Source organism: Callospermophilus lateralis, chromosome 2, assembly GCF_048772815.1.
Source record: "Callospermophilus lateralis isolate mCalLat2 chromosome 2, mCalLat2.hap1, whole genome shotgun sequence".
NCBI lineage: Eukaryota > Metazoa > Chordata > Mammalia > Rodentia > Sciuridae > Callospermophilus > Callospermophilus lateralis.
The window spans coordinates 148,614,335-148,627,301 of NC_135306.1; positions in this window are offsets into that span (position 1 = coordinate 148,614,335).

Sequence of the window (12,967 nt, forward strand, 5' to 3'; positions counted from 1 at the left end):
CCACTGAGGAATCAGGCACCCAATGTCCCATCTGCCCTGGCAGTGACAGCCACTCCCAGGGCGGCACTGGCTCTCTCATTCCACCACACACATGGCTGCTGGCTTCTGTGGCATGTGAGGTCCCAGCCTGGTGCTGTGTCCCCCACAGTCAAGGCATAGTTATCAGGCCCTTAGAACAGCTCTCCCTCTCTCTCGTTTCTGTCACCAGGGATGGAACCCAGGGTCACTTAACCACTGAGCCACATCCCCAGCCCTTTTTAAAGTTTTTTGTTTTGAGACAGAGTCTGACTAAGTTGCTGAGACTAGCTTTGAATTTGAGACTCTCCTGCCTAGCTTCCCGAGTCACTGGGGTCAAGGCACGTACCACTGTGCCAGGCTCTGAACGGCTCTCTTGACGCTTCCTCATTTCATCTATAGGAAGGAGAGAGGCTCAGAGCAGAATGATAATTCTCTCTAAACAAACCCCAAAAACCTTTTAGCAGGAAGGGCAGGGCAGGGCAGGGCTGGTGGGGGCAGCTCTGCAGGGGCTCCATTGAAACTTGGCAGGCTGCAGCCTCTGAGCCCCTGCTGAGACTCCAGTCAGCTGGAGGGGCCCCAAGCTCTCTGTTGTGAGAGAGTCCTGGATTTGGAGAGTTGTACAAGAGTCCTCCCCTTGTTCCCTGGGTCCTCCCAGCAAGGTCTACACTCAACCTCTGCCTTCCCCCGCCAGGTGGCACCCCTCCCTCCTGGCACCCCTGGCACGCTCACTCCTCCCCGTTGGAACAGTTCACCTAGTTTTAAGGTTGCCTTGTGTCCTGTCTCCCTGTCGGACTGGGGGGTCCCTTGAAAAGTCCCTTTGTGGCTGTGGAGTGGCTCGGCTGGCTCGTGGCTGGGTTCCTGCTGTGCTGACTCACAGGAGGGGTGGAAACAAGAGCTACAGACCACCTCTACCCAGGGTCCGCTGCTGGAACTTCAGAGGCAGGCACTGTCACCCGTTTTAAGATGTGAAACGAAGGCTCAAAGGTGAACTCACCTGGCCAGGGTCACAGGCTGGAGGGTGGGAGAGGCCGACTGACTGGCACCTTTCTGAGCACAGAGGCCCTCGTGCTGTGCAGAGACGGGCTTTCCCTGTGCTGGATGGAGGCTGGAGGCTGGATGGAGGCCAGACTGCCTCAGACCCAGGAGACAGGGACTCCGTTTTTCATGGGGTCACAGGAAACAGAGAATCGAGGATAAGGAAAGTCGAGACAGGCACAGGGTCGCGGGGCGGGGGGTGGGGTGGGGGCTGCTGTCTCCTGAGGTGGAGACTAAGTGAAATCAGGGTGGAACTCGGCTCTTCCTGCTCGCTGGCATAAAGGAGCCTTGTTCCCTTAAGGCCTCAACCCTGCCCAGCCTCCAACAGAAGCCCCAAGACTCCCAGGGATGGGGGAGACACGTGCTTGGAAAATGACAGGTTGTGGGTGCTCAGGGTCTGGGTGCCCCTAGGGGCAGTGAGAGGTCCTAGCTTAAATAACAGTGGCTTAAACAAGAGGGTTTCTCACTCAGTTAGAAGTATGGAAATGGTCCAGGGTGATCTGGGGCTCTGCTTCCTTAGTCCTTAGCATTCAGGCTCCTTCCAGCTCATGGCTCCTCCATTCCTAGGACATAGCTCTTGTCTTCAAAGAACAAGATGGTAGCTAGAGCCCCAGCCATTACAGCCGTCTTCCAGTCAGCAGATATAAGAAGGACAAATAAGTGCATGCCCTTCTCTCCAAGGGTGCTTCCCAGACTCAAACACAGCATTTCTGCTTATATTCCATTCATCATAACTCTAGTCCCAGAGCCAGAGAAGGGTGCAAGACAGTATGAAATGTGGCTGCTCCTCCTCCTCCTCCCCCCTCCTCCCCTTCCTCCTTCTCCTCCCCCTCCTCTTCCTCTTCCTCCTCTTTTTCTCCTTTCCCTTCTTTCTGGCACTGGGATTGAACCAAGGGGCACTTGATCACTGAATTTCCTCCCCAGTCCTTTTTATTTTTTATTTTGAGACAGGGTCTTGCTAAGTTGCTGAGACTGGCCTCAAACTTGTGATCCTCCTGCCTCAGCCTCCCAAGTAGCTGCAATTGTATGAGTATACCAGGTATTCAGCTAGCTGGTGGTCTTGCTTCCTGACTCACCGAAAAAGTCGAAGTCACTGGAAAAGAACTCCCACAGGTTCCAGCGCCACAGCTACTGACCCCTGCACCTGTGCACCCTCCGGCTGCTTTTTCTCCCACCCCTGTGGATAAAACCTCCATGCCCGTCCCTTATGCACTGAATTCCTCCCTGGCCTACCCAAGGTCATGACTCCCACAATTGCAATCCCTTGCTCCCCCGGGATCGTCCTCATCTCAACCTTTCTCACCAGCATACACATCTCTCGATCTTATAAAAATCTCTATTTTACTCTTCAACCTCTTTCTTTCCTTTCCATTAATACTTAGAAGAATGGTCTATATCTCTCTCTGAAGCTTTTTTTCTAACCCTCCTCTAACCAACACTCTATCTCTGCCTTTCCACTGAAACCAAGGTCACTGAGGCTTCCCTGGTGCTAAATCCAGTGATGGATTTTCTCCATCTTCCTCTCACCCGTCAGCTTCGGGCTGGCCCTTCCCTGGATGCCCCCTCCCTTGACATGCAGGACACCACACAGCCACAGTGCTGCCCTCTTACCTCTTGAAGCTCCTTTCAGTCTCTGTGGCTGGTTCTTCCTCCTTCCCTGATGTGGGGCCCATAGAGAACAGTGTCTGGTCTCCTATTCTCTAACATCCACCATGGCCTTGACAATCCCATCCATTTGCATTTCTCTCTTTGACCTTTTCAAGACCCTTAGATTGTACATCTGACAAATGCCCAACCTCCTTACTTGGATGTCTGAGGAACAACTGAAAATGGACATGTTCAAACCTGAATTCTGGTTTGCTCCCCCAAAACCTATGCCTCCTGTCTTCTTTCTCTGATCAGAGGTGATGTCATCTTTCAGGCCAAAAATTTGAGGTCATCTGTGACTCTTTCTCACCACCTACATGTAATCCTTCAGAAAATTCTACCTCCAAAAGACATTCCAGATCTGACCACCTGCCACTGTCTGCTGTTACTGCGATCAGAGCCCCCCTCTCCTCAGATGGATGCTTTCCATCTCCAAGCTTCTGCCCATCTCCTTTCCTCTAACTCCCAAGGCCAATGACAACAAGACTCTTCTGAGAATTCTGCAGTACCTTCTCGAGTCAGCTGGAGCAAGTCAACTTTCTGCACCCCCCCCCACACTATCTGGGCCACACGACCTTGTAGATGCGTCTTTTACCTCCCCATCACCTCCATTCCAGCCATGGCCCCCTGGCTGAGCCCACCAGGGACATGCCACATCAGCACCCTGGCACCTGTTGGTAGCTTCAGATTTTTACTCAGAAGTCTTCTTCCCTGGCCACTCTATCTAAATGGCAAAGGTTCTCACAGACGTCCCCTGACCACCCGTCTGTGCTGCTCTCTGTTCCCTACCACTAACATGCATCCCATCTAATAAACCATTTGCTTTCTCTCATTTTCTACTTCCCTCCACTAAAAGGCCAATTACGTGAAGGCAGAGATTTTTGTGGCTGTATTCACTAAGTTAAAATAATCACCACGTATAAATTCACTTAAAGAACAAAGGAAGGAAGGAAACCAAGATTAAGTGAACACAGCGTCCTCCCTGCGGGGAGCATTGGGTGCCCAGAGAGAGCAGTAGAGAAGGGAGGAGACGATGAACGGTGTGCCTACCGTGATGCTGGAGTGTGGACCGGGAGGAGCAGACACAAGCTGAAAATCACAGAACCCACAGGTGCCACGGTGAAGAGACAGAGGACAGCGTAGGGCCCCTGGAGGGTTCTGTGAGGAGGTGGTGCCTGGGTCCCATCCAGAAGTCCCACCTTGCCACTCTGCCACCTTTCTCCTAGTCCAGCTGGGCTCTGAGTCAACAGTGGAGAGAAGGATCCAGCCCCGGGGGCCAGAACAGCCTAGGTTTACTTCTATGTTTACCCAGTGGGCGACTTGGGTAAATTACTTCCTCTGGCCAGCCTTCAGTTTCCTCAGAGTGTAAACTGTGTCAGCTGCTTAAGCCACCTGCCAAGCAGCAGAGCCCTGCCGCTCACCCCTTCCCTGGAGGAGAGTGCAGGACAGGGCATGGGCAGCAGCGGCCTCCAGCTGCGACACCTCTGGACCCACTGCCCAGGCCGTGGCTCAGCAAGGTGGGAGAAGCAGGCTCTACCACATTGTGGGCCTCTCCTCTCCAGGCAGTTCTTGCTGGGCCTCTCCAGGCTGGCTGAGGCCCTCCAGCTGTACTGCAGCCTGGGGCTCTCCCTACTTCATGCTTCCTTCCCTCTCTCCCGTCACCAGGCAGACCATTTCCCAGGGAAAGGGAAGCTTCCTGGAGGAGGGGACTCTGGAGCCGTGTCTTCCAGGTTGACCTCCATGTACCAGGTCATGTATGTGCTGCCAAGGGCCTAACGAAGGGAGCTGCCCGAGAGTTTCAATCGAGGGAATGGTGTGACCAGATCTGTGGCTGGACAGGGGAAGGGAGGAGGCAGGAGAGCAATGTGGGGGCTGAGGTGATGGGAGCCACCAGGTCAGGGAGTGGAGAGAAAAGGTTCTCCATGTTTAGGAGGAGGAAACCCGAAGCAAGCCAACTCCAGGAGCTGTGGGATTCCTCCCTCTGACTCGCTGTGACTGACTGGGCACGGGGACCAAAGTCAAGGATGGCCCCAAGGCGCTGGCTTGGGTGACCAGATGGCTATGGGGCCTGTCACAGAGACTAGAATCTGGAGCAGCTTGAGGGAGGAAGCAACGAGTTTAGTTTGGGACAACAAGTTTGGGAGGCCTGTGGATCATCCAGAGGAAGCTGGAAATGTGGGTCTGGGCCTTGGGAGAGAGGCCTGGGCTAGAGAAAGGGAAAAACCATGACAGTGGAGAGCACCCAGGTGGCCTGGTGGCCATTCACAACTTTGCATCTTTACAGTTGGGGAAGCCATGACCAAGCGTGGTGGGCCATGTCAATCTCGGTTTTCAACCACTGCCATGGTCCCCTGAGGGTAGAATGTACTTGCATGGCCCACTGAGACAGGGATTGGTTTTGTGACTTTGGTTGTGCTGGCCGGTGGGATGTGGGCAGAAGAGAATGTGCGATGACTGGTGAGCCCAGACCTTGAGAGGCACGTGTGTCTCTGCACACGCCCCTGGAGTTTCCACCACCCCTCGAGGGAGAAAAATGCTCGGGGGAGCCACTGATCCCCAAGGCATGTGGAATAGACCTGGCCCAACAAGTGGTCCCAGGCAGAGCCTTCCCTGTCACTCCAGCTGCAGGCCTGTGACAAGAAAAAGAAATAGTGTTTACAAAGCAGGAGGTTCTCAGTTATCTGTCATACAGCATTATTAGCTGACCAGCATGCCAAGGTAGGAGATGTGATCACAAAAGGTCACAAGTTATGAATGAGTGAATTTTATTACTGCTTAGAATACATATGAATTAACGTTGAATAAAATTATAATTCTACGATATTGAAAACCTCATTATAATTGTACAAAAGACATGTTTGTGCCTTGATCATGCACCGATCAGTGTGGGGGCGCCAGTTGGGTTGTCTGTCACGCACCTTTTCCTAGGTGTCACCACTGCCCCTTCCTCCACATGTTGGCCAGCACAATCCCCATGTCCTTCACTCTGCGTCCTGGTGATGAGGGATGAGGACCAGTGCCTGCCTGGGTCAAAGATTTTCTTACAGGAATTTTGGAACTTCCAGGACAGAGATGAAACCCCAGTTTCTTTTTGAGTGGGGGGACCATGATAGTACCCATCTTGGGCCTGTTTGATATCTCAGTTTGGTTCTCACCTTGAGGCTCACTGCATCCTGCCCTTGGAGCTTGGGAGACTCCCCCGCATCCCTCCATTCACTTTCCTTCCTGCTGAAAGTAGTTCAACTCAGGATTCTGTTAGAAATCAAAGAGCACTAACTAACTAACTAACTGGAATCAGAAGAGAAGCCTATTGGAAACAGCAGGTGGAATTTGGAGCTTATGAAATTTCCTTTGGTAAAGGTATGATTATGATGTGACAGGTCTGTCTCCTGAATTAAATTGAACACTCCTCAGAGGACAGGGTCTAGTCCATTCCAAATCTCAGTGCCAGCCCAGGTCAGGGAGGAATTGGGAGCTCAGCAAAGATCCCTTGAGTTGAGTTGCTATGGGAAGCCACCAGGTTAGTACTGCCTTTACTATGGCGATAGCTGGTTGGGTGTTTCTAATTTTCTCCCTAAACAGCACCCGTGATTGCCTCTTAAGTGACATAAGAGGCAAGATGTTGTCCACTCAGCTCTCTTCTTCCTTTCCCCTGTCCAGCTGCTCCTGGAGATAAGGGATGCCCTTCTGTTCTTTGACAAAATGACACAGTGAAAAAGAACACCAGCCCTTTGCATAGAGATCTATTGTGCACCAACTGTGTGACTTTGGGCAAACTACTGACTATCTGCACCTCTGTTTCCTTATCTGTGAACAGGAACAGTAATGTAACCTAGAGTTATTATGAGTATAGGAGTGAAATGCTTGTTGATAACAACAACAGCAACAACAACACAAAACTATTCAAAAATGGGCAGAGAACATGCATAGACATTTCTCCAAAGAAGATACACAGAAGGCCAAACAAGCACATGAAAAGATGTTCAACATCACTAATCATTAGAGAAATGCAAATTAAAACACCATCTCCCCAGGCCTGTAATCCCAGCAGCTTGGGAGGCTGAGGCAGGGGGATTGCAAGTTCAAAGCCAGCCTCAGCAATTTAGTGAGACCCTAAGCAACTCAGTTGAGACCCTGTCTCTAAATAAAATACAAAATAGGGCTGGGGATGTGGCTCAGTAGTTGAGTACCCTGATTTAATTTCCAGTACTCAACAAAACAAAACAAAACAAAACAAAAACACATCTCTTCACATTCATTAGGGTGGATACTATCCAAAAAATAGAAACTATTTGTTGGGCAGGTGGTAGAGAAACTGGGTCTCTGTGCACTGCTGGTGGGAATGTTAAATGGTACTACGGAAAGCAGTACAGTGGGTCCCCAAAAATTTTAAAAGTAGAATTGCCCATAAGATGCAGCAATTTCACTTTGGGGCAAATACAGCTAAAGAATCAAAAGCTGAGTCTCTAAGGAATATTTGCACAGCCATGTTCACGGCAGCACTATTCACAAGAGCCAAGAGGTGGAGAAAGCCCAGGTGTCCATTGAGATGAATGGACAATGAAAATGTATTTATAGATACAATGGAATGCAATTCAGACCTAAAAAATGGAAATTCTGGCACATGCTACAACTTTGATGAATCTTGAGGACATCATGCTAAGTGAAATAGCCCATCACAACAGAGCAAATCCTGCATGATTCTTCTTACATGAGGTATCTAGAGTTAAAAAATATTCAGAGACAGGAATTAGAACAGTGGTTCCCAAGAACTTGTGGGAGGGAAGAATGAAGAGTTTTATTCAGTGGGTACAGAGTTTCAATTCTGAAAGATAAAGAAAGTTCTGGAAATGAATGGTGGCGTTGGTAGCGTCATGTGAATGTACTTAATGTTAGTGCACTGAACTGGACACTTAAAAAGGTATATGTCGATTGTGGCACAATTCATTTTTTTAAAATGGCAAAATGCTTGCTTGGACACTACTGCAGAGACATCAGACTCTGCGGGTCAAAGCTTTTTTCCAAAATGGTACCAAGTTATCATTTTCCTTTCTCACTGGCTTTGACATTTCCCTGATGGTGTAAGAGCAAAGATGGGGAAAACTGATGGGACCTCAGCACAAATCAGAGCAGTGGCCCCAGTTATACCAGAAGTCACCTAGCTTCACTGCCCCAACCCTGTGGGAAACTGTCAACAGCAGGGCACGTGGGAAAGCCTGACGAGGCCATCAAAATCATTCAACTCATTATACATTGCCCCTTGAATATATGTCTTTTTTTTCCCCTTTCCTTCCTTATCTCCTTCTGTGGCATTGGAACTGAGGGTCTCACTTGTGCAAGGCAAGTGCTTTACAAGGAGCTACACTCCCGGTCCCACAGGTCTTTGTAATATTCTGTGTGACAACATGAAGAATATCATAAAGCACCTCTTCCACAAAGGTGTATGATGACTTGTCTTCAGGAAAAGCTTTGGCACAATTAGTTGAACTGTGAGGTAAACTGACCACTTTTCTTTTCACGGAACACCAATTTTACTGGAAAGAAATACTAACAGATGAATTACTGTTACGCAGACTTGAGTATTTAGCAGACATTCTCTCAAAAATGAATACAGTACGTCTGTCATGTTTCTAGGCAAACTGATGGCATTTATTGCTAATGACAAAATTCAAGCTTTCAGGCCGGGGTTATGGCTCAGTGGTAGAATGCTTGCCTTGCACGTGTGAGGCACTGGGTTTGATCCTCAGCATCACATAAAAATAAATAAAACAAAATAAAAGTATTGTGTCCATTGACAACTAAAAAAATATTTTTTTAAAATTTCAAAGCTTTCAAGTAAAAATTGCCACTGTTTGCCACTGTGAGCCTGATAGGTTCCCAATACTTAAAAACTTCTCCAATGAGATCAGTGATGACGTTAATAAGTGTAATTTGTAAAGAAATGTTGTGTATTGAAATTTCTCAATATTTGGAAGATCTGCATAACTTAGTGAGCCATTTCCCCCGGTCCCAAAAAAAGGCTGATGTATGAAGTTACCACAGCATACCTAAGTAAAAGATACATTTAAAGTGCCCCTCAAAGTGTGATTTTAATGTAACTGAGCATGCAAGTTTCATGGATGGGATTTTAGAGTAATTCCAACTAACCTTCAAGAAACTATCACTTGTCCAGTTTGGCTAGTATCAAGAAGAACGGATGTAACTATTTCAAAAGGTCATTAAAGTATCCCTTTTACAACTACAAATCTGTGCAAGCCTGTATTCTTTTCATAAACTTCAAACAACAGTGCATCAGATTGAATGCAGAAGCAGCTGAGAATCCATCAGTCTTCTATTAAACTAAGCACTAAAGAAACTTGTACACATTAACAATATCACTGTTTTCATTAATATTTTTGTTTTGTTTTGGAGAATTTATTTTTTAAAAAATACATTATATTAATACTTACTAGTAACTTTTTGTTATTTTAATAGAGAAATGCAAATTAAAACACCAAATGCAAATTAAAACACATTATTTTAATTATGTAAATATTTTTAAATGTATCCATTTTAAGTAATGTAAGTATCAATAGGTATAAACTGGTAAGCAGAAGTTCTTGTAAGTTCTCAATAATTTGGAGGTATGAAAAGGGGTACTGAAACTGAAGATTGGAGAGGAGTGTTCTAGCATTCTTTTTTAAAGAAGATAACCTTTATTCTTTTTCTTTTTATGTGGTGGTGAGGATCTAATCCAGTGCCTCACACATGCTAGGCAAGCACTCTACCACTGAGCCAGAAATGCAGCCAGCTGTAGCCATTCTTAGTATTATTCTGCCCTAACCAGAATCAGGCAGCAGGGGGCAGCAGAGGCAGCCAAATGAAAGCACCCTTTGCCTTTCCACAGTAAAGGCACTGAGCCCCTGTTGGGTGTGACCCATGCTCTGGGCTGGGAACGCAGAAGTTAATCTCCCAGACTTCATGGTTCTGAAATTGACAGTGAAGGGGACAAAGTAGACACCTCCTGTTGTGAGCATACCAAGGTGCTGGAAAAGGGTAGGCGTGGAGCTATGATTGCTCACATTTCCCCTGACTAGCTGCAGAGGAGGAAGCCCCCAGGATCTGGGGTCAGAAAGGAAATGAAGGTCCCCATCCTTTCCAGATTATCGGAGAATGAGAAGAGGAGCCAAGTATCATCTTTTATTAGCTTGACACAGACCCTTTCCAAAGTGACCCAACCCTTTTACCAAGTAAGAAGGGGCCATGTGGATCTCCCTCATCTGCCCCTGCACCCCTATAGTTCTCAGGCCTCCCAGAAGTGCTACCTCTCCTTGGGACTGTGTCAGTCTCCTGCCCTGGCCTCCCTCTGCACATAGCTTTCAGCTTTAAGTCCTTCAAACTCCACCCAAATCCTCCAACTCTGCATCCACCTCTGCTGCCACTCAAGTGCCCAGTCACTTGTCAGCTGCCCTGGAAAGGGCTCTCCACCATGAACGAGTGCTCCTCTGCTCCAGCCTCCTTCTCCATCCACACCCATCTCCCAATCACCCAAGGTCTCAACTGCCCATTCCAGACATTTCGTCCCTATCCTCCTGGCCCTTATTAACCTCTTGCCACACTGCCCTCTCCTCCCTGCCTCAAGGGGTCCTCCTCTGGTGCTCCCCCTTCCACATTGGTTTTCCTGCTTCATCCTTGGTGGGCCATGTTCCTTCCCTAGAGCTGCCACAATTTTCATCTTGATTTTATCATTGAGGAAGCAGAGGCACACAGAGGGAGGTAGCTGGGCCAGGAAGTGTCTGGTTCCCAACCCACAGCATCACACTCCACAGTGCCCTCCAACCAGATTGCTCTCCAACCCCAAGCAAACATCTTTACCTCCCTGTGCCCTTCATTCCCTGGTCTGTTCCCACTTACCCTCTTAACTGGATCCATTAGCGTTTAAGTCAAGGCCTGAACTAGGACACTCATCTGGGTGTCCAGGATCAGGGACTTTGGCAATAAATTAGGCCATAAAGTTTTCCCTGGGTATGTCAGGTGGGTGTGGCCACAGCCCCTACAGTTCCACAATACATGGATTGTGGCCAAAGAGACCCTGGGAGCACCAGAAGGCATGGGAGATGGAGGGAAGGCAGGGGACCCTTGGGAGGCCCTTTAATGTGTGGGTGGAGAAGTGAGGCTGGACCCAGGCCAAGCCTCTTGCTCCCCTCAGCTCCTCTCTGTTGCTTCCAGTGTCCTCAAAATGAAGTCCAAACCCAAGCCCCACACAAGACAGCCTCACCTGCCCCTGATGAGGCATGCACAGCTTATCCCATAGCAACATGGCCCAAGCATTTAATAAAAATGAACTTAAGCCTTATAAAGTTCTTATAAGGCAAGTACTTGTATAATCCTCACTATACAGATGAGGAAACTGAGGCACCGAGAGGGTCCAGTGTCAGGATTTGAACCCAGGGCACATGGCTCTAGCATATGTGCCTAAACTGCTCCATTGTGCAGCCTCAGTTCTCCTTCTGGTATTGTTTCTGTTCCCCAAATGCACCTCCCTCTACCAGTCACTCGACAGTGCCCTCGTTCATGTCTTGTGTGATTGGTGTCTCTTCTGCCGAGAAGGCTCATCCCTCATCTTGGCAAGTTCTGTTTATCCTTAGATACCAAATCAAGTGTCACCTTCCCTGTAAAGCTGCTCTTGCTCTGCCCTGCCCCAGCTGAACTGGCAGCCGCTGTGTTCACAAAGCACCTGGCACCAATGTCCATGCAGACAGCCATGCCCATACAGACAGCCCTGGATGGCCTCTTCATGAGATCAGCTTTGGACCCCTTCTCATGGAACACGTGTCACAGGTAGGCACAGTGCTAGGTGGTAGCAGGGCAGAGCTGGGGGCTCCTGACTGTCCCACCTCTGGGTTCCTGATGTCTGGTATAAGACTTGGTCCAGCTCAGGAAACAGCGAGTAGGGCTTGAGATGTACAACCCTTGTGCAGAGAGAAATCAAATCCCTGTCCTTTAAAAGCTCATCATCAAATGGGAAAACCAACTTGCAATGGTTCAGACGCAAGGGGATCGGAGTTCCAAGAGAGAGACAAGACCCTTCAGTGTCACAGGCTCCACAGGAGGATACCGTGCTGCCCACTAGGAGAACAGGGCAGGCTTCTCAGAGGAGCATATTGTGGGTGGGGCCAGGAGGGATGAAGAAAGTCCCACTGGCTGCACGGGGCACAAGCAGGCAGGGGAAAGAGGGGAAGGACTCCAGGCTGGCAGAGCCAGGACAGAGAGGTGAGAGGGCACCACGTCCTGTGAGGGCTGATGAGCTCACTCTAGCCTAATAATCCGGTCAGAGAGACAGCTACTGGGGGGGGGGGCACATTTACCAGCTACGCCCTAGCACTGGGCCTACCCCTCATGCTTGCACCACATGGTTGGGCTGGAAGCAGATCTTGTGGAAAGACCTTTCTGAATTGCTTCAGTGGCCTATTAAGAAAAACAATGCAAAATTACTAGTAAATGCAGGCCTGAGAGAGAGAGCTGGGCTGTGTGAGGAGGAAAGGGCTGCTCTTCACAGTGGGCTTGACCAGGCTGCAGCCCGGCTGTGAGCTTCCTCTAGTGTGAGGCATGGAGAGGGCAGAGGTTTTTGGTAGTAGTGGGGCACAGGCAGAAAAGGCTACTGTTTCCTATTAGCCTCCAGGCTCATGGATCCTGAGCGCCTGCGCCCTCCTAGACAAGCCACCCTGATTCTGGAGCTGTTCTGCTGGGTGGGCCTCCCTGGCCACAGAAAGGCCAGATTCCACCAATTCCGAAGACTCCCTCTTCTCTGAAGGTTATCCAGAGGGCAAGTGTGGGCGTTTGAGACCTGTATACTGGTCACCTCTTGGTAACCCCTGGGCAGGCCTCAGGGGTCATAGAGGGTCCGCTCTGAAAAGCTCCTTTTCATTCTGACTCTGTTCATCTGGCATGGCTGAGGCAACAGGGGCATCCAGACAGCTTTTCTCTGAGAATCTCATTCATTCACTTCCCAATGCTGAGATCTCTTGAGGGCTGCCAGACACTGGGCTGGGAGGCCAGTGGGTGGGGTCACATTTCTACTGAGGTGCTCCTATCCCAATGGCAGGAAATAGACATGAACATACATAATTACAGAACCTTCAAGCCAAGGGATCCAGAACAAATGCAAACTACCTGGAGGAGTTCAGGAAGGCTTCTCAGAGGAGGTGACTCTGACGTGAGAGATGGAACATTCCATAATTATTTACTAAGCACCTGCTATGCACTGGACTCCATGCTAATCTCTGAG